Genomic DNA, 23,831 nt, shown 5'->3' with positions numbered 1-23,831 from the left:
TTGGCATCATGCCTGAGTCCTTCAGATCAGTATATCAACACACTTGCTGCTGGCAGGGACTCATTTAAAGGGGAAGAAGAGGAACTCCCTCTAAACTGAGTGTGCTGTACAGATTTTTATAGTAATTTATGAGAATAAGCAGTATTACTCAGTCTTTGTATTTTTGATTCCTAGACAAGAGAGTGACAAAATAATGACAAACAAGTGAAAGACTCCTAAGAAAAAAAAATGGGAAAGCATTTTTTAAATTTTCATTTGAAATTACTTGAATTTGCATTTTACAAGCATATTTTACTTGCAACTGTGATGCTGACAAACTAACAAAGACAACCTCCTCAATCACTTGCTCTGCCAAATTTTATGATCCTGTATCTCTTCCACCCTTGCCTTCTCCCCAGGATCTCCTGGTTTCACTTCTTTAAACCTGTGGGAAGGACAAAAGTTCTGGTGGCTGGAGACAGTTTATTTTCAAAAGTAGAGAGTAATTTTATTTCACTCCTGGCAAGAACTGTGTCACAAAATAACATAACACCACTTTTGGGAAAGATGCAATTAAGAAGGTGCAAGGATAATCTTTCTCCCCAATTCATATCAAAATTAATACTAACATCTTTGTTGGAAACAACCTACATGTTAAATTAGGCATATTACTTCCACGTGTAGAAAACAGTCGGAATAGAAACTTTTTCATTATACCCTTTGCCTCGTTTTCCTAAGCTGTGTCCTGATTAAGTAAAAAAAGGACATCCTTTTTTGGAAGGGAGGAATTCATCAGTTTACCAAGCATCTCAGTGTGTATAAGCATCTTATCTATTTGCTAAAAAATGCTGTGCTTTACAATATCCACACTGCGGCCAGCAATAGCTCGACATTTCCTATTTATCCCTTCCCAGCACGAATGTGCTGGCACTTGAGGGCCTGAGGGACAGGCAAATATACAGGTACGCACAGCACACGTGGCAGGATATAAGTGTTGGGGAAGAGGCTCTCTTACCTTCCACAAACTGTCCTTCGGCGTCTTCAAGTGAATGATCTGGAAACACAAATTCAAACGCCCCTAAACTAAGAGCGCAACCTGCAGCCAGTCACGCTGCTTTGCCGTCCTCCCCACCCTCCAGACCACTTTCCCACCACTTGCACTACAAACAGCAACTTTCCCGTGGCATTTATTTTTTACTGGTGAGCCATAAAATCGCCTGCTTGTCCAATTAATGAGAGCATCATTTTCATTTACCTTTCACCATCTCCAGTGAAGGAAAGAAGAGGGGGAAAAACAGAAAAGTAAATGCATAAAAGAAGCTTCAGAAACATGAGTTTCAACTCATTTACGATCCCAGATAAAGGTTAATGGTTAAACTCCTTACTCTCCCTCCCACTCTCACAAGTATTGATGCCCTTCAAGAAATGAAATATTTTTTTGTTCTCGTTTACCAGAGGCTAGACAAACTGTCAACATCTCTTTATTTACGGGTTGAGCAAGAGCAGTTCCTCAAACATCAACATTTTTTACGTTAATCCTGGAGAGAATTCACTTCTCTAAAACTACAAAATTTGCCAACTTCTGTAGTATTTATTTTTAACGAAAGAGAGCGAGAGCCTTGAGCTATCCTCCTCAGAGGAGGGGAAGGGTGAAAGCACGGCTCCGCTCTCCCAACTTTAAAGCCCTTTTCACCTCCCTCCCACACCACTCAGCCCCTGGTCACTCTCCATCCCACCACCCCCTCCCACCCCCCAAAATTCTCCCCTCCCAATCCCCCACCTGCTCCACGTCCAGTGGGATTACAAGGGAGGAAACAAAATTTGCCGAGTGGTTCCTGTCGGGCGATTTCTTCAACCCGTCTGGAGGTTTAAACCTGAAAAACAAACACCTCTATTGAATGCAAACTAAGCTTGGGGGTTGCCGAGTTAATTCCTCGGCAGACAGCTACTCTCAGTGTCTGGTTACACAAACATACCTACAGACAGGTTGGAGGGGAGTCCCTTAGAAACCATGGAGAGGCGGGGGGAGAAAATAAAATCAAAATAGGCAGAAAGGCTGGAATGGGGGACTCCGGAGGGCAGTGGGGTAAGCAGGCTGGAGAGAGGGATGATACGCAGCGGGAGACAGGTTTAATATCGGGCAGGAAAGGCAAGACTCAAAGTAAGGGGCAATGCGGGAGGGGTCTGAGACCCCAGAGGTCTCGCCTGGGGATAGGGGGAAGAAAGTGGGTGTCCCTTCGGGTGATGGTGACAACAAGTTTTTACAGAAAGCCTAAATAAAACAAAGGAAGACACAAACCCGGCCGCGGCGGCGGCGTGGGTGAGGAGCGGGGCTGCTGCGGGGGCGGGCGGCTCCGCGCCGGCACCTCGCTCTCTCTCCCGCCCGTCCGGCCCCGGTGCGGGCAGCGGCCACCTCGCCCGCCCCCCGCCCGGCCTTCGCCGCCTCTCCGCTTACCTGCCGCTGCCCCCGGGCGCCAAGGGCCGGCCGCGCCCGCCGGCCGCCGGCCCCTCGCAGCATCGCGCCGGGCACAAAGAGGCGGCGGGGCAGGGCCGCGCCGGGAGCCTCGGGAAGAGCGGTGGTAAAAGTAACGGTGAGAGCAGTGACAGCCACGGAGGCGGCGAGGAGGGGCAAAATTGAAAATAATAATTAAAAGAAAAAAAAAAAGAAGGGGAGAGACGGCCACCCTAATAAGCCACCGTGACCATGCCCGGGAGGGGAGTCCCTCCTCCCGGGCGTAGCGCTGCGGGGCGCGCTCCTGCCCCGCCTGAGGGGGACGCGGTAGAGGGGAGGGGAGGAAGGGAGGGGGAGCTGCCCGCCCTGTCCTGCCCGGCCCAGCCTCCAGGGACGGGCGCGAGTGCGGCCGCGGAGGGAGATGCCGGCGGTGCGGGACTGCGGGAGGGGAGGGAGCGGAGCGGGGTGGGGTGGGGAGGCGGCGCGGGGCTCCTGGGCGCCCCTGCCGTGGCGGGCGGGGAGGGGGCACCGCAGCCCTTAGAAATTATACACGCACACCCCTGCCTCCCGTTATTCGCCCTCCGTGCGGCCGGGCTGCTTCCCGGCTGTCACATGGCTCCTGCCGCCACCCCCAAAGGGTTTCGGGAGTCGCTTCACTTTCACTTTGGCCCCGCCGAGGGGCTCTCGGGGGAGGAGGGGGCACGGCGCCTGACAGGAGGCCTCGCAGCGAGTGCTTCACTCGCTGCCCCGCGCCTGCCCCGGCTTCGGAGAGGGCTGAGGGGCAGAACTCAGCCCCCTCCGCATCTCTTGTCAGGGAGCAGGGCTGCCCCTGACCTCCCTGCGGAGCAGGGTCGTTAGGAGCGGCTCCACTCGCCTCGGCCTTCCTTTGTGTTTTAAGTAGGAAAAAAGGGAGAATAATATGAATATAGCCGGCTCCGTGGGAGCTCTGGTCTGGGGAAGGGCACGCAGCGCCACAGCAGATGAGTGTGTCGAGGGGACTGGTAGGAGAAGGGCTTTTGAGAGCCGCAGAGAGGGATGCTTTCTCTGGTTTCCTGCGGGATTGGCCCCGTGTGCGTCCCGTCCCTCGACCTACTTGATCCCTTCTGTCAGTGTATCTAAAGGGGTTGGTGAAAATCCCACTGAGGAGTCAGCACCATGCCTTGCACAGGGAAGGTCTCCTCCGGCAATGGCCGGAATCTGGCACGGGGACGCGGTGGTGCCTCTGCGGGGCCTTTCCACACTTCCCACCAAAACACTGCAACCACACATAAGAGACTGCTTAATACCTGACAAACAGCAAATCCAGTGTCCCACAATGACACTAGGGATGGATCTGACCCAGCAGCATTATTTTTGAGCTCGGAATAAACACTTCCAGGGCTGGAGGCATGCTTGATACAAGTATACAAATGCCATTGCCTCCCTGCTTCATTTTGAAAGAGCAATTCAAAAGGAAAAGGAAAAGGGAGTTACTTATCTTGCTACAGTACTTGGAAATTCTGTGGGCACCCTACCCTCATGGATATGACCCTCCTGTATGAAGTATGAGATTTTTCATGACTTCCTCTGGTCTAAATGTTGATGCCGTTCAGTCTGGAGGGAAGAGAACCAGAAAAGAGCAGTAACCTACTCTAAAGAAGCTCTCCATGTGTATCCTGTAAAATACCCATCACCTGTGTGATGCTTGTGGGCTGGTGGTCATTAACCACCTAATGGAACTTGTAGGTCCTAACAGTTCCTGAGAGACACAGCACCACTTATTTCACTAATTATGGCTACACATGCTCCATGTGGAGACAACCTTGTGCTGAGTGAGTCAACTGGCATTATGTCCTTGCTTTTATGTAAGCTCTTTCATTCTGGCCTTCTCTCAACAGTCATCAAACATGGTACAACGCATGTTCATCATCTTTAATGAGCTGGCCCGTAACCACCTTCATGCAAGCCCTTGTCACAAGCACACTAGCAATCCCTTGGGTTTTCTTGAAGCTTGGTTGATGCCGGTGACAGCGATCGAGCTGCACGCACTGTGAAGCACTGGCACATGCTTATGCTTGGTTCCTCTGCACCTCAGCCTGTTCTCCTCAAATGTCTGGCGTGTTTTACTCAGTGTGAATAGACAAAATATAATTACAATGGGGTTTGCTTTGGTTTTTTATTTTCAAAGCACTACTAGATAAAAATTTACCACACAATATACATTTCACTGACAACAAATGAAGTCCAGCACCACGCATTTTTGTATTCTGTCCTGAGGTTTCTGTTTCTGAACTACAACTGTTGGCTTTAAAACTCGCTGTTAAATGGAACAAAAATGACTGTGACATTTCTGTTTGTGTTTCTTCTTTTTTTTTAGTGTTTATCATAAAGCAACAAGAAGAACTAATAAATCAGACTATGAATAAATGCTCTCTCAAAAAACCACCCAGTTCACGGCCTGTTATTCTGAGTATTTGCTAACTTGAAAATTAAATTGCCATTTGAGACGATTTCATATTCCATAATCTTAATTATCTTTCCTCATTTTCCCCTTCAATTACAAGGCCAATTTTGATCTCCTTTTTAAACGTTTTTTTCTGCTAGAAACCGCCATGAAATCAAGAGCACTCAACAACAAGCTAGTGTTAACTGGCAAAATATGGCAGAATCTGTCCCCAGTTACATAGTTCCCTCTTTGAACCCCCTCTCCAGTGACAGCATGCTCACTACCCAGGAACAATGGCCTGAAGTTAAGAAAGAAAACATTTTACAATAAGTGAAATACAAGAAAACAGTAGCCTAATTTACCAAATAAGAACAGAGAGATATCATCCCTGAAAACAGTCAAGAGTAATCCAGATAAAAGAAGAGAGAGTGAAGAGATGATCAGGCAGTCATTCAGGCCTATCTTTTGATGCAACCCAAAGGTTAAATCTGTCCTAACAAAACAGAGCAAGGGCCTGGAATAATGTTATCTTACCTCTCTTCTCCTGCTCCCTACCCCCACCGCTAAGTTTTTATCAAGCTCTTTTACCTTTGGATGCTTGGAAAACAAAATTAAAGGGGCAAAAAATACAGAAAATGAGAGGAAAGGACCTTTCTTTTTCTTTTTTAGTTTAAAAAGAGGTACGATTTTTTTCATTTGTTGGCACATTTTCATCACAGGACTTTTTAATTTACATATGTGCACTTAAATGAACATCAGTTGTACTGACAAAAGGCTAGAATTAAAGGAATATCAGGTTAAGTGTCCATCAAGTGTCCATGACGTTTTAAATAAATTGGGTGACTTTGTTTGTTGGCTTTTTCTAACATCAAAGAAGTGGTCTCAAACAAGTGAAACACAGTTTTAAAATCAACTGGCTAAATGTCCTTCCATCTTCAAAATTACAGGGAGGAATGCTGCCTAACACAAAAGTTATTCTAATAACCACTAGTAGAATAATCTGAGGCAACCTACCTGTGTTTGCATGTCAAGGTAGGAAGAGAACATCTGTCAGGGTGCTGAGCAGTGAAAGGAGGGATGAGCAAACTCAAAGCTATCCCTTTTATGTAGTTTTCACGATAATCTAATTTACCAACGTTTTAAGTTAAAAACAGGAGGAAAGGATAAATTAAAATGTATACCTGGCACACATTTTTGTTTCCAAACACTTGAAAACTCTCTTTGGGATTTAAATAGTTCTGAGGTTATTTATGTTAATGGTATGCATGAGTCTAAATGGCATCCTGTTCTGAAAAAAAAAGAGCTGAAGGAAAAGTGCTTTGGCGCAATCTACACCCTTTTTTGACCTTCGGCTATAATGACAACTGATATGGACAAAATGTGACAAAAGTGTGGTGCTATGTGAGGTGGGCAGGCTGGATTAAATACAGTGTGGAAAGGTGGTCTTCCCAATGGGAATTAGAAAAGAGCTCTCTCTTCCTGAACTAGACAGACTTCCTAGAAGCTCGGGCAGGATATTGTGCCTTGCTTTTTCTGCACAAGGTAAATAATATTTCTCTGTGTCCCAGTGATTGCAAGTATGATTTCTTTCGGGTTTATAACCTGTTTCAGCAATCCCACATTGAAAGTATTTGTTTCAAAGTGATAGAGTTTAGTTAAGAAATTTCAGTTAACACAGAAATTGAGATCGAGGCTCAGTCTGTACTGAGGGAGAAATTACTGTATTAGAGTCCTGGAAATTTGCTGCTTATTTTTCTTTTAAGCTTCAAATAGCTTGAATTTACTGATGATATTTTTTTTCAGGGTACAAACCCCCTACTCTTCTTCTCTGTTGCCTAGAATAGGTGGCTGTTAGGAAGGGCAAAGAAATAGTGTTACGGGTCTGTAAAGGCACTTGAGGAGTGTCAGTGGTTACTCTTGTGTTTATTTAATTTGAGCTTTTGTTGTTGTTTTGTGTTGGGTTTTTTTTGTTTTTTTTTTTAATTTTTTTAAGTCATTGTATTTTCCAGAGTACTTAGAACACCGGATATGCAAGTACTATCTGATAGTGTGCAAGCTGCCCAGATGTGGTAAATTAAAATTATTCTTACTAAAAGTCAAAGAACAAAAATAAGGGTAGAAGTTTTCTCTTTGTAGTTTCAAAGAAATTTTATGTTTCATGCTTGCGCTCTTTTCTACTTCCACTAAAAACAAATCTAAGTCCCAAAATTAGAACACAAATATGAAGACAGAGATTACTTGAATTGGAAGTGAAAGTTAAACTGACTCTGCCACATGTGAAGACCCAGATAAATGTTCATGATTCTTATTTTGAATAGGTCGAAGAGGTAACAGTTTAGACATTACACATTATTTATTCAGGCAGTGGGTAATATTTTCAAAAGTTTCCCAGTCCCATCTTCAAAAATTTGGAGACTTAATATTTTTCTGACACTAAATGAGACATCCTAATTTACATAGATGCCATAATGACATGGAGAAAAGGATAGAACATTATTTGATTGTTCTACTTAATATTTCAGTGTCATATGCAGTACCTCTATTCTTTGAATTCTGTTCAAGGCTTACTACTAGCAATCAGAACTAAAAGCTCTCCAGGAAAGAAAGCTGCTTCAGAGAGATATAAAAACATGAGAGTGGTCATACTAGCTCAGCCCAAGGTATATCCAGTATTCAACCTCAAATTATGACTACTAGTGGCTACTTCTGGGGAAGACACAAAGAATGCCAAAAATAACATTTCTAGGTTAATCCAGTTTCTTCCTAAACATTTGGTTACTTAGGCTTAGAGATGAAGATTTATTTTGCTTCCAAATGTGATAATATAAAAATATTATTGTTTTCATTTGGAATATTACTCTCACTATCCATCTATATTTTTCTTTTAATTCCATCAAGACCTTGCTTTTAATGGCATCTGATGACAGTGTTCCACAAGTTAACACTCCCTTGTACAGAAAATTCCTAAGATCTCTTTTCCATTTCCTCTTGTCTTGTTTATGTATTACTCATACAAGTCACGAGGGCCAAGAAGTTCCTAATCTATCTTCTATTGCACCCATTTTCTTTTACACATCTGTGTTATTCATCTTACCCTCTGATTATCCCATATTCCCCAAAGCAACCGTGGTCTTTTCAAACATCGTTGCTGTCTAGATCACTGACAATTCCTGTTGCTTCCTTGAGCCATTTTATTTCTACTCTTTTCTTTTTGAGATCCTATTCCTGGCAGGGGCTTCCCGCTGATCTACATGATGACAAAGCTTATGTAAATCTTTCTCCCACGCTTGCCTCCCCTTTCCTTTGCTATCCAATATTTAATTAGCTTCCTTTACTGTTGCTGCCCTTTGACCAGAGGTTTTCACTGTGTTATCCACAGTGATGTCCAGATTTCCATCCTGAGTCACCAGAGCAAATTGAGAGGCAAATCAGTGAATGTGTTTTTCAAATCTTGTGTCTGTTGTTTAACATTTCCCAAGCTGTTACCCATTCTCGTGGCTGCCTTGGGCCTCTTTGAAATTCCTCTCAGTCTGTCAAGCTTTTGGCCAAAGTAACCACTTGTGCCATTTAAGATGGATACCACTTAGTTGCACTTATCCTCCTTTCGCCTGCCAGACTGTGGGCAGGCTGGAGTTACTCAACTGAGTTTAGGAAAGAAAGTGAAGGAGTGTTGCGATGCTTGAGCCATCTTTGTGTCAAAGGGCCAAACTTTCATCTCCTGGTTATATTCTTCCTCGTTAAACAAGGTCCCTTGGGAAACGGTGCCTGGCCTGCAGAATGGGATTGTAGAAGCAGTTGCATCTGCAGCCTTTTGTGCTGTTTGTTTGAATCCTGCTTATCACCAGATAGACCATGGCATTTGGAAACAATACTTTTTTAGCAGAGGGCACACAGAAGCGGGGTCTTCTACTTGTTCAAAGATGGCCTTAAATATCAGAAGTACTAGAGGCGATTAAACAACTGTTTTCCCCTTCTCTGTTTGGATATGTCTGCTACAGGCACAGGAGAGAGCCCCTTCCCTCTGGATTAAAGTGAGAGACATGGTTAAAGGGCTAATAAAAAAATCAAGGAACCATAAATACTAAGTGATTTTTAAGTAAATATGTGTGGGGTTTTTTTTCCAAAGGAATGCTCAGCTGTTAGTGTTACGTTTGACAGCTTGTAAAAAGGTGGGGTTTTGCTGAAGAGCAAGAACAGGTTGAAGAGAGACAAATGCATGTTCTGAGATAAAGAAATCAAGAGATATCTGCTCCACAGATTGAAGGTGTTGCATTACTCTGTGCAATGTCCAGAGAGGGAGAAATCTGCACAGCAAAGTGGTCATAAAATACATTTTTGCAAAGAAGACAGGAAATGTTTCTGTAAAAAAAAAAAAAAAAAGAAAAAAAAATAAAGCAGTCCCTCTGGTGCAGTTTTCCCATCTGGAGAAACAAAGTGAGACAGGGAGACAGATATCTCCCCCCTCGTGAACAAGTATCTCAAAACGAACCCTGTGCCTTGTGGCAGCAGTTTCAGAGCCAGAGCAGGGCACTGTGCCCTGGGCCCCTCTGCACTGTAGCTTTGGGATGTGCTGCCAGCCCTGCATCTGCTGCAGCTATGGCACCTTAACCAAGACAGGGCAATCAAGTAGACCAGCACTGAGCTTGCTATAAGATTATGGCTCGTTTAAATATGTAACTCAAAAGTCACTGCGTTACCTCTGAGAAAAACACTTGCTGTCTCATTCTTCCTTCAGGGTTTATTGCCAGCATGATTATATTTTCAGGAGTGACAGGGAGGCCCTGGTCTATAAATCCAAGGAAGATAGAAAGTGAGCTGATTATCAGACACCTCCTTCCCCACTCCAAAGTCAATAACCTCAGCATCTTGCAAGGTTGCTTTCTGGAGGAAAACAATCTCTCAGCCAGGATCTGTCTGCATCTGCTGAGTTACATTCAGTCTGTCTTCCCAATAACTAGGAAATCAATAGCTTGCCAACCCTCCCAGAGCCCTAACAACACTTTTTTTTTTTTGTACTAGTGAGGAAGAGGTACCTAGATTAGGTGAACTGGGTTTGAAAAGTCGTTTAGGAGGAACATAAGTGCTTGCTTGGAGGAAGGTCTCCATTTCCCACTCCCCAAATCCAGCATGTATATCTCTCCTCCTGCAAGCATGGGAGCCCTTGTCTTTGAACACCCACAAATAATTACGTGGCGTTTTAATGACCAGGAAGCCACTAGAGACTATGCAAAACGTTACATTTTGGACAATCCAAGGAAGACTTCAGCAGCCTCTCGCAATCTCATTTCCACCCCTGGGGGTAAGTTTATTGTTAGAAAGTTACCTTTGCTTTACCCCGGTGGTGGCAAACTCAGCCCATAAAAAGTCGTTTAGCTTCGGAGCTGCTTGCTGATGGGAATCGGTTTTTACAAATCGTGTATGAAGGGACACATTTGAAGCAGCCCCGGCGAGTGGCTCCCAGCGCCACGGAGCCGGTGAGAAGCGGCAGGGCTCGGCTCGGCTCGGTCACCTCCCGCCCCTCCCGCCCCTCCCGCCTACGGCACCGCGACGCCGAGGAACGAGTTAACTCCTCGGAGCGAACCTAAACCCTCTGCTGAGGGACTTCGTGTTTTCTCATAAAATCGTGCGCTTCACAACAAGGGACTTTTTTTCTTTCACTTAAACCCTCGGGAAAAATAAGAAAAAAAAAGATGCCCGCTCTCCTTCTCGACACCCGCCCGACTGCGTTTCCTGAGCATCAGGGCTTATCCCGCCGGTGGCTGATTCACCCTTCAGCGCAGGAACCACCGAGCAGTTCCCTATTTGCGGTGCGAGCTGCAGAGGGGTCAAAGCCCAAGGCCGTGCCGGCTGGCCGCACGGTAATCCCGCCGGAGACTGGTGTTAAGGGGAAAGAAAAATAGCGGTGGCAAAACTGCGCCGGCGACCGCTCCTCTCGCTGCAGCGCCAGGCAAGGGCTCCGCGGCGGCCGGTGGGCAGCCGGCCTGGAGCGGCCGCAGGAGACAGGAGTTGCCGAGGCGGGAGCTTGGGCGCTCCCCAAGTCTCGGCGCCCCACCTGCGAGGTGTTCCCCGGTGCTGCCGCGCCGCAGCGACGGAGGCAGGGCATGGGAGCGGAGAGGAGGATCAGTTAGCGCCGCGTTAATGACCCCTCGGCTTTCGCACTGCTCTTCTTTCAGCGACCTTCTCCGTGGCCCCAACCCGCGGGAGACGAGACCCGACCGGCCCGGCCCACCTGCAGCTCCGCGCACCTGAGCGGCAGCCGGCTCTGCATGCCCGTCGCGGGGTCTTTCCCCGGGCCGGCACGTACAAACACGGGCGGCTTTCCACTATCCGCCTCTCGGCAGCACCGAGAAAAGTACGTTATTCCTAGCATGTGCCCTTTTCCTTCCTTTTTTTTTTCCTCCCCCCTTTTTTTTCTTTTTTGTTCACGCGCACCCAAAGCGCTCGGACGAAGAGCGTGATTTAAACGTGAACTCCGTCGCAGTCCTGGCACTATCAAACCACGTTAATTTTCACATCCTTCCCAAAATTTTTGCCATGTTTCCCTCGCTGCAGTTTGCGTAAACATCTTCACTGTGTAACTTTCGGGAAACATAAATACACAGAAATAAATAACAGCGTGGCAATCGGAATGAATACCCCTGGGCAAAGTGGACAGAGGAGAGTAAAAAGTAGAGATTATCTCCCAGGATGTGTGTTGCATTTTGGTTTCTTTTACCTCGCCCTGCTCGAGGGGAAAATTTAATTAAAATATAGGTTTTTTTCTTTATTTATTTGATGTATGTTGCTCGCGTAACAGCAACGTCTTGAATAAGACAAAACAGATTCATTTCGGGCGCCGCTAATTAGAAAGCAACGAATGCCGGCATTTAATAATTATTTGGGTGGCCGGTGGCGCAGAAGGAGCCACCAGAGGGGCGGCGGTTTCCGAGTGCCGTGGGACCAGCGCCGAAACGGCTCCGCGGGACGGGAATTAGCGCGGTTCTCCCCGCCGGGCTGCGGAGTCGCGACGCGGGCAGCGAGCCCTGCTCGCTGCTTGCGCGCACTCTCCGCGCAGCGCCGCGGGAGCCGGTGGGACAGCCGCGCTGATTTATCCGCGGGGGAACCCTCCCCTCCCGTGCTTCGGGTTTCGCGGTGGTCTGCGCCGCTGCCCGCCCGTCCACGCACCCTTTCTCTCCCCCGCGAGGCTCCCGTCTGTCCCCGCCGCGAGTGGTCCCCCTGCAGCTCTGCGCACCCCCGCGGCACCCCGCTCCGGGGAGCGGGGCGACGAGGGCTAGGCACGGGCCGCGCAGCTGTTGAGAGACAGAAAGTCTCGATCTCCCTATCCCTCCTCAATCCATGTTTGTGGGGAGGCAGCGGACAGCCCCGACGGGTTAAAGAAAAAGGCTTTGTCACTGGTGCAAAGAGGGAGAAGAAGTGGAGAGGGGAGGGGGGAAGGAAAGAGAGGTCTGAGAAGTATTGATACAGGGTGGGAGGAGAATCACCTGGAGATCAAGCTGCGAGGGGAGTTAAACACGCATCTGTCCATCTATCCATCCCTCCAACCATTCCATTGCCATCCCCCAGTGCTTCACCCCTGTGCACCCACAGCAGTGTTGTGAAGTGGGGACCCACCTGGGGATGGTGCAGCTTAGCCACAGATGTACGGTGTGCAGTACGGAACAGCGAGGAGCAGTGCAGACCGGGGAGAAGAGCTAAGGGCAGCCAGAGCTGAGGCGAGGGTCTTGACCTGCCTGTATGTCCCCAGCACCAGTAGCCTCCATGGATGGAGTGTAGGGGGTTCACCTCCGCAGGCTGGGACCAGGGTGGGTGAATTTTCTCCCTACAGCAGAGCCCTGGGCAGCCGTGAGGAGCTAGCAAGGGAAGGGTTGCCCCTGCTTGAATTACACTGATTTTGCTAGTCCAACAAAAGGGACTGCAGCAAGTGGGAAAACGAGAGCCAGCTGAGCCCTCCTGCCAGCCTCATTGAGGCTGAACTCGAGGTCAGTGGAGTGCAAAACTCCTCCAGGGAAGGAGGAAACAAATGTTCATGGATCGGGTATCGACAAACTTGAACAAGTGGGAGGGAGAGGAGGAGAAGAGGCAGCCAGAGCTGCCTTCATAAAACTGTTTTTTTAGACAGTGATTTTGGAACAGAGTTGAAAGGAAATTGCTTGACAGCTGCTTGGAGTTTCCCTACTATGTGCTTGCCCTAGTAAGACAGGAGAAAGCCCTTTACGAGAAACGTGAAGTCCCATCACCACCGGGAAGTGCATCCTGTGGCAGAAGCTGGCCATCCCCTTGCATGTTCCCCTCTGGGTTACAGTCAAGCTGGTGAGGGAAAGCTAGAGAGAAGAATCTCATCACTGCTGATTAAGGCCTTCGTGTGGGGACACAATGCACTCCAGTGTCCTGGCCCCCTCAGCTCCTGCTGCCAGGCGAAAGGTGACTGCCCCTTTGACAGGCTGCCTCTCTGTTCAGGTACTTATTAAATTGGCCCAATCTGCTAGCAAGGGGAGAACTTCCCATTGATTTTTACAAACTGTGAAACCTTAAGCCTGTATCAGGTGATGAGAGAGAGGGGGAGATCAGGGGGTTTCAGCACTTGCAAATCTCTTCATTTCATCACTTCAAAAAGGAATTTTTATCTCCAACCATATTGAAGATAAATGATCTATTAATAACAATAAAAGACAGTTCCATGCAAAGAGACCCAGGTATTCAGGTTTTTTTAATGGACTTCTGGTTTAGGATTGATTTTCTGAACATTGCTTCAGCAAAGTTTTGTCATAAGATACAATATTTGATTTTTCCATGAGATATCAAGAACAGATGCCTTTAAGTAAACAGATACATGTAAGTACAGACTCTCGTAGAAGGCAGTGCTCATTTTGTCCATGTGAACTTTGCAAATGATTTATTTTTGTAGCCCTTAAGCATAATAATAATAATAATAATAATGATAATAATAATAATAACAATAACAATAGAACACGTGTCCATTTTGTTGCCGTATTTCCAAAGTTCATACAACTCAGCAAGGAATGAGCATTTTTGTTTCAAGTTGGGCCTTACCTCATATACTTTATTAAAAAGAAAACTCCACAAAACTCAGAATTGGTGCAAAACTGTGTGCAAAGGGCCAGGCAGCTGCTTTATTAGAGTAGTTGTGTCTAACTTGAAGGTTCAGAACTGGCTCCATTCTCACTTACCTTACCAGAAGGCCTGTCACATCCCAAGCTAAATGTCTATAATCATTCCATTATAAACCACAGGTTTCCCAGTTGTAAATGGTCACAGTAAAGAACGTATTTGTGGCTTAAGTTTGGTATGGAGAGTCTCAGACAGGACATTTTTTTCCACTCTGTAAGATTTTGAAATTAAGTAATTTGGTCAACTTTTTGGGGTTTGGAAACAGTAGAAGAGGGTATTTTAAATTTATTTCCCAGGTTTTAATACTTAGAAATGGTCTGTTTTTTAAGAGTGATCTTCAGTTACTTGAGAAAGTACTTGCATCTACGCATTAAAGGTTAAGGGGAATTTGTGATCAAGTTCAGCAGAAATGGGAGAGAGCTCAGAGTCTTTCCTGACAGTTATATGTGGTATATGAGCCATACGCTGTAGATAAAACATAGCTGAAGTTCCAGAAATCAATTTGGGGATATAAGGGCAGTGTGAGTGAAAAGTTATGATGAGATAAAAACTCATAGTGTGATACATCTATACTGCATATGATGTTCCCAAGGATCTAGTTCTGTATCATCCTGTATAGATGGGAAGTCTGTTAAATTCATCCCAGTGAAACCTGGGATGCAGGATGTGGTGGCAAACCCAGCCAAACAGTGTAATAAGTTGTGGAGGGAAATTAATTTTGCCATCATTCATGATGTGGTCAGCCAAAGATGGGACTCCATAATCCCAGGACCTCTCTGCATCTAAGGGTCTTGTGCATCACTTCTGGGAATGTCTCTCAGAATGGGATCAGAGTAAAAACACACAGGTCCAAACATTTTACAGCTGGACATAGTGATCCTGGAAATATTTCTGAATGTGACTGTTTCTCCCACCTCTTATTTTTTGTTTGCCACATAGATATAGGTATTAAACACATTGCATGGCAGGATACAGTGAAACCCTAGCTAAAAAACCCAAAAATACAGATGTGGGAGAAGGCAAAAAAGGAAAGGGCAGGGAGGAGAAAATCGCCAGGACCCTATACAGTAGACTGACTGAGTGAATTAAGGATGCAACTAGTGAAACTTTAGGAAGGGTCTATTGCCAAACGCCAGTCATCTAAAGGAAAAGAGAGTTCCAAGTCTCATGACATGTCTCCATCTCTATCTGTACTCTATGAGCAACTGTCTGCTTATCTGCATAACTCAGTCTGCATCTAACAACTTAAGTTTCTGAGCCCTAGGCTGGCAGCAGGCTGGAATTTCTCCCTTCCACATGTACTGGGAAGTGCAACTGCTCCCTCCCTCCTTCACAAAATTAAGGTGAAAGCTGGAAAGGGGCACTGAGAAGGGAGAGGTTAGCCACCCTTCTGGAACCTGGGGCACATCTAGGCCACACATCTAGGCCCCTGCAGTGTTGGAGAACACTGAACTTGTCCTGGAAAAACTGCTATGTCAGCTTCAGGAACATGCTTCTATTTCTTAGCAGGGTGGGTGTCAGCATGCTCCGCCAACGCCCACAGTTGTCGCTGCCACTTAATTGGGCTGCCTTAAGGCCCTGCCACAGAGTGATTGTATATTGCATATTCAACAAGACTGGACTTCTTACACAAACCATGTGTAATGCAGTTTCACTGTGCATTATATGGCCATGGTCACGCTACACATGGGTATCACTTAACGCTGCACATCACGCGGCGTATCCACAGCACAACACTATGAGACCTTGAGACCTTTACAGTGTGTTCGAAGTATCCAACATAATGCACACTGAAGACCCCTCTTCAGCTGGGGCCTGTGGGCAGACTCACAGGCTCATGCTTGGTGTTCACTGTCATTGTTCTGCTTAGAACACAAACCTCGCAGTGGTGACATGTACAGAGTGACTCCTAGTTCTGCCTCCATGGTAGTGCATAGTATCTCTGGTGTTGGTGAGCCCCATGTTCACCAACCCCATGTTCTGGTGTTGGTCCATTCACCAAGAGTTGAGGTAGGATATGTGGATCTGAGGGGTAACACTCACCTCTCCATCAATACCATAATACTGCAAATATAATGTTTAAAAAAAGTTGTCTGAAAGGAGTAAAGGAGACTGAGAGTGTGAAAACGGAGACAGTTACAATTTTTCATTTATCCTTAGGTTGACATTGCCAAAAGTAAGACCAACGGCCATAGTTCTACCAAGAACAGGAGACAGGCTTAGCTAGCAAGACAGTCAAATAAAATTTGGCAGTGTTATGTTAACAGCTGGACTTGATGGTCTTAGAGGTCTTTTTCAACTTCAATGATTCTATGATTCTATGAAAATGTGGCAGGTTCTGTATGCAATTTCTGTAAAGGCTCTTAGTTAAACTAGTTGTTATATTTCTTCTTTGTCATTTGGCCTGGTGTATGTAGTGGCCTCTCAAAAGTCTCAGTTTTTGTGGTCCAGGGGTCCCAGAACAAGTAAATTATGTACCTGCTACAGTAAAGAGATACTGTGCCTGGCCTTACAGCCATAATCACCTTGAGCAGCTGCGACACTGCTGCAGGGCACATCATCTGGCCCTATTGCACCTCCTCTTCTCTTTCACATGCTATTCTTGTCACCCTTGCTATTAAGAACTCCACAATGCCACCTTTTAGCAGTATGAGACTTCTGCTCTTCTCCTGGTGTCATGCTTACAGATACTGAAACAAATGGCAGAAGGAATATCAGTGGCTGCATTTCAGTGCTGTGTGAAGTACAATGTTATGAGATCCTGTGGAATGAAATGCACTGGAAAAAGAAAAAAAGAAACACTCTTTAGTTTTCCATGTGCTTTAGTACTACTCAATATTTGCTAGCAATATTTAATTTAACTTCTGAAAGTGTGAGTTTAGATACTATCAGATGGATGGTTCTGATCCTGGAAACCTCTTAAATACATAACCCTGACATACATTAATTGCTTTCATTTAAGTGAGAAGATTATTCCTTTATCATCAGGTAATTGATTTAAAAGTGTTTCACCGTATGTTTACACTTGACATGAATTGGTGTGACCAAGAATTTAATCATTTAATAGATTTAGTAATTTAGTAAAATCTGATGATCATTGCATTACACTAACACATGATGACATTTATACAGTTCTTTCTGAGGAGGAACTGCACATCTCAGTTTGTGTGCAGGAAGAACATTTCAGGGATTTTAGTCTCTGTTTTTTCACTGAAGGCTTTCAAAGGGATTACTGAGTTTGAAAGGTAGGCCACTGAGCTACGCATGCATATGCAAGAGCAATATTCACAATGCACACTTTTTTACTGAATATATCACTGTCTTCATGGCATTGTCCATGGTTTTCTTTGTTTTATGGATTTTTTTGGAAGCTGTCTGTTCATCATCAGTCTGCCCTGGTGGGTTTTGTTGTTATTGTCTACCTGGTAGATGCTGGCAAAGATAGTCTCTGAGAAAATTATAAACTCACACTTAAACTTTTAGTTGTGGAGACAGGAGGCTGCCAAGTATCCAAAGTGCCTTTTGAAAACCAAAAACTTAAAAAAGCTTTGTACATTTTCATCTTGTTGAGGTTACCAGCACGGTAATGTAATAAAATATACTGCATTGTTCTTGTAAAACCACTTCTATTGATGTGCAAGAATGTTTGAGAAGCCTTTCATTTGACTTTGCATGTATCTTGGGGTAATTTGCAGGTGGATAATAAGTAATTTTAGAGGTAGTCTTTAGCAATAGATTTTAAAGGTGATAAAGTAAAAATGCTTTATAAATATATTAGCACTGAAAACTGCATTTCTGACCAAAATAGTTTATTGCTCCTTTTACTTTGAGTTCTCATTTATGTTTGATAACATTCATGCCTTTAAAAACAGTTGTCAGGTTGTCACTCAGTGAGAATAGTTAAGGATATCTGTGCCTGAAATTGAATTCAGAAATAATTTTGGTGTTTTCAGAGAAGCATCATTACTGCTCTTAAGGATGCACAAACATTGAGTTCAGTTCTTTATACTTTTGCTTAATAAAGTATTATTTCTTCTCCTAGTATGTATGTAATAGTGACATTATTTTAAGTTTATAGCAGACTTGCTCATGACTATGAAACTTTCTCTATAAGTTTTACATTTATTTATCCAGTGATACTTTAACTATTCATATATTCAATGAACTCTCCATTAGGCCCCAAAGCAGCATGTTTCATACCTCTTACCCAGCTCTTCAGTTACCTAGCTCTTCAGTGCCTCATAGTAGCTGATAGAGGGCTAATATCGAGGGAAGCTGTAGAAAGACAGTTTCAATTCAGCAAAGTGTAATTTTCTCCTACTTGGATGTAAAGATGCCTTCCTCTTCCCCTTCTCTACCATTTTCATTTTCCCTTAAAAAATTATTATAAACAATTCTTATTACTTTGTATAATTCTTATTTTTAAATCAGTCATCTTCTGCCCCCTCCCCCCCCAATACCACAAATATGTTACTCAGTCTTTGAGACAATAGCTGTAATTTGGCTATAATTAGAGTCTGATCAGTGCGGGGAGAATGGATGAATACAAAAGAAATCATCAAATTCCAGAAATGTGATACCATAGGCCAAATCCCACTTGCTTCGCTAATGAAAGCTGACTTGCATGAGTTAGATGAACATAATTTTAATCAGAAGGAAAAAGAATTCTAATAATATCAGCTGTTACAGAGTCTAAAAAGAAAAGAAAAAAGAACTGAGGTCTTTGAGTAAAAAAAATCTTCAAAGGCATATAAAGTATTTTGATTTAATCCTCCTAACATCTGCCTGTTTTCAACCCGAAAACAGCCTAATGTTTATCTAATAGTCTTAGTACATTTTGTAATTAAACTAATTAAGGAAAACATCTTCTAGCTTTTCCCTGGAAAGAACTCCTCCCCCTCTCACTCTCATAACAGAAACTGAAAATAATCTTTTTTTTGTAGGGCAGATAAAATGAATTCCCTCTTTACATGTACTTTCCAGCAAAAACCTTTCGATACTGGAGACTCAAGAAGCAATTGAGTCCTATCCAGAGGAGGTAGAAATTGCTCCCTGCTGAAACCTTTTCTACAGAAGGAAAGTTTTTGATCTTAGGAGCTCTGTTTCCCCCCACTCTCAGCTTCCAAAGTCCATAAAAATGCTTCTAAGCAAAATTAGCTTCCAAGTCCATAAAATTGAAATATATCATTTAAATCGTGACTTTTATAGCATCCTTTTTTAGCACTGGAAAGGGGAAACTCATGAAATGGTGTGAAGACATTCTAGGCTTTGAAGATGGTTAGAAATATGATGGCATTTTCAGCACACCTTCTCATTGCAATGAAATGAAAAGTGCTTAGTTGATTAGGAGGCTGATCCAACTGAGTGAACTGCAATTAAAGTCAGTGGCAATTTTGCCAGAGTAAGAACTGCATGAATAGCCATCCAGGGACTTCTTAACCACTTTCTCAGAACTGGAACAAAATCTCTACTTTTTTTTCTCGTGCTCCATCTACTTTTCTTCCTCTCTTACAGTTACTCCTGCTTAGACTGTATGAGTTCTGTTATTAAATAATTTAAATCACCTTTATATATCTAAATAAAACAAAATTTGTAACGAGCATGGGCTTTTTGCCCTAGAGGTTGTATCTATTTTCACCTTTGAATAGCGCTGACCCTTGTACATTCTGTCTCTGCTTCATGAAAAAGAAAGTCCAGAATTGCTGTTGGTGTGAAAAATATGGCATTCTGAAATAGCATGTTTTGTATTAACATCTAGATAATATTGGTATTAAATGCTATGAATTATATGAATTGTGTATCTAGTTCTTGCTCACATATGTCCATGAACAACCAGGACAGTGAGAACTTTAAAACCACTCATTTTCTGAGATGTCTGCATGTGGCATGTTAGATGATGTTAAGAGAACTCTGCAAGACTCTGCTCCCACTGGACTCTATGACAAAATTTCTGTTGCCTTCATGGGGTAAATACACACGGCCTATTTAGTGTAGGCCCATGCCTGTTCTTGAGAAGTAGGATTCACTTGTGTGTTCACCTGGGAAGCCCATAGGCTGCGACTCAAGAATTGTGTCATGCCTTTGCTCTCTGTAAGATCTGCTCTACTGAGTGGTGAAGACATATAGAGTTGGACCTGAATTTGAAGGGGTTGGGGTAAGACCCCTAATGAATATCAGTGTTTATTCAATGAATAAATAGTTTAATCCCTCCAGGAAACAAATAAGTTAATTACATTAAGGAATGCATAGGACAGTATTTTTTGAAAACAAGTGTGAAAAATGTCAATTACTATTTCCAAGATTTTTATAAAAATAACTGTAAAGTTTAATGCTGCACCCCTGCATACAGTCTGTTACCTTCCAAAAAACACATGGTCATGATCATGATTTCACATCAGAGTGTTTGACATGGAGTTGTTTTATACATTGTGCAAGTGAATGGAAATGGCACTGCTAACTTTCTTACACTTTATGATTTCAATGACCACATCATGTACAAGGGGTGGGTGCTGAGAATTGCTCCTGTCAACTACAGCCAATCTCTTCAGTGTCAGGAAAAGTAAATCAGGTGCAAAATGCTTTTGCGTAAATCTAATACAAATCAACAAACAGATCAACAAACCCCTCTCTCTAGCAACAATTTCACATATTGCTTCAGCAAGAGAGGCCAGCTACAAGGAGGAATTGAATTTCCAGAGGCTGCCAAATGTCTGTGCTCAGCAGAGTCATTTTAGTTAGTCAAGAGGAATCTTTTCACTTGGCCAAAGCAAAACAGGTATTCAGACCAATATTAAAAAAGATGGGCCATTGTATCTATCACTACTCTGGCAATTAACAGTATTTTGTGCATGCATCTCTCATCTTCACTAGTAATACTATTCATTGGTAATGTTATACTTTTTAAGTGGAGCCTATGAACAGCAAATATTAGCTTAGACTGGGAACAATTTAGACTGAAGGTGTGATTTTACTGATCAAGTTCGTTGGATAGTGGCATATAAAAGTTTGATGTTTCTCCATGTGTTCCTGGAGACATCTCTGCCTTGGCTGTTAATTACATCCCCTGGTTTCCATTCTTCTTTTCTTCTCTCCTTGTGTTTCTAATGTTGTCAAACTGATTAGCTGCTAAATTACATTGCATTCAGGTAACAAGATCTTTGTTATTGATTTGCTCTGAAGGCTTTCTTTGACAGACAGACTGGCAGAATCCTTCATCCAGGTTAGAGAATAATCTATTTGAAGGTTTCTTCCAGATGTCACTACTATAGCAACAGCTTCTATAGTGTTAATGCTGATATTAAATAGGGTTCAGCCCTGCATTACCATCCAGCCATATGGCTCTGTTTTTTTAAACTTGAAAATGAGTTTGCTGCCTCTTCCTTAGGGAGGGCTGCCCGTCTCTATCTTCTTGTTATTTCCACTACCGACTTCTTTAACACTTCCAAAACCAGATTGTAAACCTCTCAGAAGACCAATAAGAAGGGATCCAAATTCTTTTTTTCATCTGTAAGTCGAACGAGTCTTCTTCAGCAAATTGTGGAAATCTATGAGATTGTATCATCTTCTTCTTTAACTTGGTATTTCAGACATTTGCTGTTTGCTTTCAGTTTTTTCCTTTCCGAGGTAGGCTGACTTGTGTCCACTTCATGTCCTCACATCTCTTATTCATAGGAGTCCCAGCCCAATTTCCTTTGTCTTCTGATTTCCAGAAGTTCCATAAATTCCCAGAATATCTGATATTCCTGGAGCCCCAGGGCTCCTCCCTCTGCTGGTAGAAATCTTCTGTGTAGGTCATTCTCCACCTGAGACAGCCATCTTTAGTCGTTTTTCCTCCTTTTGTTTAAAGTGCGATGGATAAGATTTATCTAGCGGGTACATGCTGTGACCTCATTTTATTTTTTTTAGGTAGGTTCACTAAATGTACCACAGCATGAGCCCTGAAGATCTCCAAGGCCTCCTCTCTAGTCAGACCCCACTAGCCAGACCCCAACCAACGAAATGAGGAAACCAAATCAGATGGGAGCAGCAGGGTTGGTTCAGATGGGGGACTGTGAGAGGAGCAGTGGCCAAGGAGCAGAGAAGGATGGTGTGAGGGAGTGGAGCAAGCTGGGTGTCAAGTCACAAGCTGGGTGAGAGGACATGTGCACAGGGGTGGGCAGCAGCCTGGTGTGGATGAGGAAATGCAATTTCTCAACCAGGCTCTTGGGACATGGATTCGAATCCGATAGTGGGAGTCACCCAAGATCATGCTGCAGGATGCACAGAAGGCTTTTTCTTCTTGTAAAGCATTGCCCAATTAATGAGGTACTTTATGGATAGAGTTGGAAGGACAGGAAGGATGGTCTTGTAATTATGGGATTCAGTGGCAAATCAGGAAATCTGGGTTTAATAACTTACCATGACACAGATTTCCTGTGTGACCTTCTCCGGATCACTTGCTCATCCTATGACTCAAGTCCCAGTTTGTAATATGGGGCGACAACACTTCTTTTCTCACACCTTTTGTCTGTCTCGTCTGTTTGGGCAGCTCTTCCATGGGGCAGGTCTTTCCTCCAGCTACACATAGCACCTTTCCCCAGAGAGATAATTTTTAGTTTGGTTCCCTTCTCGTAAATGATATTACTTCGCTATTACTTCAGTTCATACAAATTATCATGGATCTGGCAAGAATAATCATAGAATTATAGAATGGTTTGGGTTGCAAGTGACCTTAAAGATCATCTAGTTCCAAATCCTCTGCCATAGTCAGGGACACCTTCTACTAGACCAGGTTTCTCAGAGCCCATCAATCCTGGCCTTGAACACTTCCAGGGTTGGGGCATCCACAGCTTCTCTGGGTAACCTTTTCCAGTGCCTCACCACCCTTACAGTAAAGAATTTCTTTCTGATCTCTAATCTAGACCTACTCTCTTCCAGTTTAAAGCCATTCCCCCTGTATGCTCTTGTGAAAAGTCTCTCCCCATCTTTTTGGCAGGCTCTCTTCAGGTATTGGAAGGTAGCAATTAGGTCACCGCACAGCCTTCTCTTCTCTGAGTAGCTTCTTTGACAATATGCTTCACGACCATTCGGATTTGAGAAGCCCCTTTTCATCTGAAATAACTGTATTTTTCTCAGAAGAGAAATTCAAGTGCAGTAATAAGAGAGGTGATCCCACTGATATATCACTAAGTAAAATCTGACGTGCAGATATAATGAACACATGAGGCAGTTTAATAATGAAAAATGTATTGTCCTGAGCTAATGGCTGAAAAATGTTTAGTGAAGGATTACACTGAAGTAAAAAACCACAAGAAAGACATTCAGATAGATTAAACATTGGGAATTCATTTGTAAGTCCAGACAATCTATGGTCTGTAATGTATTTTTATGGTACGACAGGATGCAAAGGAATAATTTTTCGGAAGAGTTATTATCCTTCTAGTAGGACTTCTGTAGTCTTCATCAAGCACTATGAATCTGCCTTTGAAACTCCTGTCTATCCTCAGAGTCCTTTGGTGCCATACCCACTGAGAGATGGGCAGTGGACCAAGACTCTAAGGCTGTCAGATTGAGAATGGAAGTCCTGGCTATACTCAGGGGGAGGACTGAATATTAGGGAAAAAGACTTTATGAGATCAAAATGAATTGGTTCATGGCTACATGTGCACAGAGTACCACAGTGAGACTGGCCAAGGTGGGCCTGGGTTAGAGTGCTGAAAACACATTGAATACATGCCCCGTATAGACACCAAACAGTGTTTGTTTACTGAAAATCTTGGTTCATCCTCTTTCACCTGTCTACAAGTATTGCCCTTTAACTTACTATATCTTTGGGACTTTTTAAGATACCTCCAGAGAAGTCCTTCT

General features: G+C 43.9%; 1 long non-coding RNA gene across 1 annotated transcript; it reads right to left on the bottom strand.

Moving 5' to 3' along the window:
* Positions 1–345: 345 nt before the first annotated feature.
* On the bottom strand, positions 346–1,865 carry LOC113940248. Its single transcript, XR_003525419.1, has 3 exons — positions 1,760–1,865; positions 995–1,033; positions 346–424 (listed from the first exon to the last, which is right to left on the bottom strand). It is a non-coding gene; the product is annotated as an uncharacterized LOC113940248 (long non-coding RNA).
* Between the last annotated feature and the right edge of the window lie 21,966 nt (positions 1,866–23,831).

The sequence above is a fragment of the Corapipo altera genome, unplaced genomic scaffold, assembly GCF_003945725.1.
Source record: "Corapipo altera isolate COAL_440 unplaced genomic scaffold, ASM394572v1 2b, whole genome shotgun sequence".
NCBI classification, from domain to species: domain Eukaryota; kingdom Metazoa; phylum Chordata; class Aves; order Passeriformes; family Pipridae; genus Corapipo; species Corapipo altera.
Note: the sequence above shows the minus strand (reverse complement) of the source record. Positions and strands in the feature narration are given on the sequence as shown.